This window comes from Arachis ipaensis, chromosome B04 (assembly GCF_000816755.2).
Source record: "Arachis ipaensis cultivar K30076 chromosome B04, Araip1.1, whole genome shotgun sequence".
NCBI classification, from domain to species: Eukaryota; Viridiplantae; Streptophyta; class Magnoliopsida; order Fabales; family Fabaceae; genus Arachis; species Arachis ipaensis.
Genome location: NC_029788.2, coordinates 37,834,978 through 37,839,744, shown reverse-complemented (window position 1 = coordinate 37,839,744; position 4,767 = coordinate 37,834,978).

Sequence of the window (4,767 nt, the reverse complement as noted above, 5' to 3'; positions counted from 1 at the left end):
TGCTATGTTCTTCATTTGATTCTCCACATGTAGCCGTGAGAGTTCCTTGAGTGTCAAGCATTGGGAGGCTAATTGATTTGTTACCGCATCCATGGCAGCCATGAAATTTTGCACGTCCCTTTTCATCTCTTCTTGCTCTTGAACAAGAACACCAAGAGTCTCATCCATTAGAGATTGGGGTGGGTGGAAGGGTTCATTAAATTGGGGGGAGGGTTCATAGTAGGAAGGTGGTTCTTCTTGGTAGAATTGTGGTGGTTCTATGTTTTCCACTCTTTCTACTTGTTGCACAACACACTCCATGGTTGCTTGAAATTGATCCAATGCTTCCTTGAGACGATCCCTCGACTCTTGTTCCTCTTGGATAATATGATTAGGATCATGTGGCTCTTGGTTCAATGGATATGAGTATTCTTCCATGGGAGGTTGTGGTGGAAAGTAGTATTCATCTTGTGGTTGAAAATTTTCATATATTGGAGGTGGTTCATCTTGGTAATAATGTGGAGGAGGTGGCTCTTGAAAATGTTGATGTTGGCGTGGTGGTGGATCTATGTGTGGTTCATATTGCTCATATGGTTGTTGGTAGGATGGATATGGATTAGGGTCATATGAAGATGGTTGGTAAGAAGGGGCTTGTGAGTATGGTTGGGAGTTATGTTGAGGGTATGGATCATAGGCATATGGTGGTGGTTCTTAAAAATCACAAGGTGAGTCACCATAGCCATTGGATAGGTATGCATCATAGAATGGCTCTTCTTCATAGTGCATTGGTGGAGGTTGTTTCCATGAGGATTGATCATATGCATATGGCTCCTCCCACCTTTGGTCATCCCATTCTTGATACACATCTTCATTATAGTCCTCATTTCCTACAACATGTTGATAACCAAACTCATAGCCAAGGTGAGAATTCATGATAGCAAGAAGAAAATGAAAACAAAATCAAATAAGAAGCAAGAAAATTAAATCCTAAAACTAGCAAGAGCTAAACAAAGAAGCAAAAGGCAAACATATTCACAATATTCAGAAGCATGAATTAAAATCTAGATCTAAGATTATTGAACTAAACCTAATCCTAATTCTAGAGAGAAGTGAGAGCTTCTCTCTCTAGAAACTAACTCTCACTACTAAACTAAGCTAAACTAAACTAATGGTAACTAACTTCTAAAGTATGAAAAGTATGAAAAGTATGTTGATTCCCTTTTAATCCTTGGCTTAAATAGCATCAGAAATGAGTTAGATTGGGCCCACAAGGCTTCTAAAATCGCTAGCCACGTTTGTATTAAGTGGGTCATGTGCCACCATCGGCGCGTCCGCGTACCGTGCGCGTGCGCGCCTCTATGCGCGATGCAACTATGGCAAATCTTATATCGTTTCGAAGCCTCGGATGTTAGCTTTCCAACCCAACTGGAACCGCATCAATTGGACCTCTGTAGCTCAAGTTATGGTCGTTTAAGTGCAAAGAGGTCGGCTTGACAGCTTTCCGGTTCTTTCATTTCTTCATGAGTTCTCCAACTTTTCATGCTTTCTTTCTTCATTCCCTTGATCCAATCTTTGCCTCCTAAACCTTAAATCACTTAACAAACATATCAAGGCATCTAATAGAATCAAGGTGAAATAAATTTAGCTATTTTGAGTCCTAAAAAGCATGTTTTCACATTCAAGCACAATTAAAGGAGAATATACAAAACGATGCTATTTCTTGAATAAATATGGGTAAAAGGTGATAAAATCCCCAAAAATCAATACAAGATAAATCCTACAAATGGGGTTTGTCAGTCCTCCCGCTTACGCTGAGTGGTAGGCGTAAGGGCAGGGGTTAGTCCCGCTTATGCTGAGATGTGAGGACTTGATAAACCCCATTTTTAGGGTTTATCTTGTGTTGAATTTAGAGCATTTTGATAACCTTTCCTCACATTTATTCAATGAAATAGCATGATTTTGTGATTGTCTCCTTACTTGTGCTTATATGTAAAAACATGCTTTTTAGACCTTTAATTAGCTAATTTTGATTCACCTTTGATTCCACTAGATGCCTTGATTTGTTTGTTAAGTAATTTCAGGAAAAAAAGGCTAGGAATGGATCAAAGGAGTGAAGATGAAAGCATGCAAAGTAGAGAAATCATGAGAAGCCAAAGATTTGGAAAACGCCCATGGACGCGTGCGCGCATTGGACGCTCCTGCATGGATTGCGAAAAGTTCCATGGACGCGTACACGTGCTATACGCGTACGCGTCGGTGGCCGCACGTAATTTTTAAATAGAAAACGTGCCTAGCAAATTCTTGGAAGCTGTAGGGCCCAGTTTGCAACCAATTTTGGCACCAAAGTGCTTTAAAGGACCAAGGATTGAAGGGAAAACATCACTTCATATCATTCATATACATTAGGATTAGTTTAGAGTTAGTTTTAGAGAGATAAGCTCTCACTTCTCTCGAGGATTAGGATTAGGATTAGGTTTAGGTCAATAAGCTTAGATCTAGGTTTCAATTCATGCTCTCTTCTACTTCTACTTCTCAATTCTTTGTTGTTACATGTTGTTCTTCTATTCTTTTATTGTAATTTCTTCTATTTTGTTCTCATGCTTTGTTGTAGATCTACTCTTGTTCCTTCTATTTTCTTTCAATTCAATTTGAGGTAATTCATAATAATTGTGTTTCTTTTAATTGTTGTTGTTAATTCTTTGTAATAATTGTTGTTATATTCTATTCTTGTTGTTGAATTGCTTTATTTTCCTTTTATGCATTCCAAGTGTTTGATGAAATGCTTGGTTGGATTTTAGTATAGATTTTTCTCCTCTTGGCTTTGGTAGAGTAATTAGTGACTCTTGAGTTATCTAATTCCTTTGTTGATTGATAATTAGAAGTTGCTAATTGATTTGGATACCACTAAAGCTAGTCTTTTCCTTGAGAGTTGGCTAGGACTTGTGGAATCAAGTTAATTCATCCACTTGACTTTCCTCCATGGTTAGAGGTTAACTAAGTGGTAGCAATGGACAATTTGTTGTCACAATTGAGGAGGATAACTAGGATAGGACTTCTAGTTCTCATACCTTGCCAAGAGTTTTATTAGTTGTTAGTTTATTTCCTTTGCCATTTATATTTCTTGTCTAAAATCTCAAAAACCCCAAACATACCTCATAACCAATAACAAGACACTTTATCGCAATTCCTAGGGAGAACGACCCGAGGTTCCAATACTTCGGTTTATAAATTTAGGGGTTTGTTTTAGTGAAAAACAAATTTTTGTATGAAAGTATTAATGTTGGTTTAGAAACTATACTTGCAACGAGAATTCATTTGTGAATTCTAAACCGTCAAAAATCCATTCATCAGGACTGTGGTAGAGTATCCCGCTCACATCCTTTCGAGTTACAAGAGTGAGCCAACCACTATATCCATAGAAAAGTGATTCGGGCACTATATCCCTGGGGAGGGTACCCATTTATATTCGTGACCAAAATGCGACATTTCCATGTGAATGTGTCGGGTTGGCAGTTGAACCGACAATGTGATATCACAGCCAATAGGACAAGCATTCATCATGTGCACTTTCTATGTGGTTGCTTACTTTGTTTACTTGCCTATATTACCCAAGTGTATAAACATGCTTAATTGCTTCCTGATTTACTTGCTATACATAAACATTACTTGTGTATTACTTGTTTGCATATATTTGTGTATTCTACAGGGATTGAGGAGGCTCGGTAGGCGGTGGCAATGAGATCGCAGGGAGGTTAGGTTGGCGGAAGCTGTGGGACAGCGGTGTTATCAATAGTTTAGAATTTCTCCTAACTTAGATGACCTATTTTAAGGACTTTATTAAATTATTGTATAAGCTTGAATCTGATGCTTGATGTGAAGTTCTAGCATTTCCTTTGGCATTCCAAAACCTTATATGTTACATTACTAGGTACTGTTACCATACTGAGAACCTCCGGTTCTCATACCATATTCTGTTGTTATTTTTCAAATGCAGGTCATAACCCAACTCGGTGAGTTGTGAGATGGTGACGGAACGGAAGATATTTTATCACCTTTTGCATTTTGGTTATTTTGCTAAAGTACTCTCTCTCCTTTATATCTTAGACTTTGTTGCCTTAGAGGCTTGATTTGAGAGACAAGTTGTATATGCTGTTTCAACTCAAAAACTCTATATTGTCCGTATTTAACTAGTCGGCCTAAACTCCGCAGGCTATGACTAGTGTTCTATTGACGATCATACTTACATATATTTATCTTAATTACTATTGTATTATGTTGTATCTTGTGCCTTTACACTTATAGTTATCGAGTGAACGCTTCGTGCTTTTCTATCTCTGTTTTGAGCTTTATTTCTTCATCGGGCTTCTCGTATTATTAATTCTTTCTACATATATTATTGTACGAGCTTTAGAAATGTCGTGGCACTCTGTTATCTTTTAATTTTGGTACGGAATTTAAAGTCCACAAACTAACCGGCAAGTGCGCTAGGTCGTACCAAGAAATACCACTACTTGATGACCATTGAGAATGATGAATGTAACACCCTACCACGCAAAGCCTTACACTTAAGTCATAAAGCAGAGGTGGGGAGGTATTATGACCTCTAAAAGAAAAAACTTACATAAATATAGTCAAAAAATTTTGTAACTAGGAGCCTTGAAGAAGAAGCTAAGCAAAAACAAAAAATAAAAAATCGTATCACACTCGTACGAATAAGCATAAAATGTATAGGCAAGGTCAAAGGAAGGCTAAAAACTTATATATACAGATCACAGTTCCAAAATACAA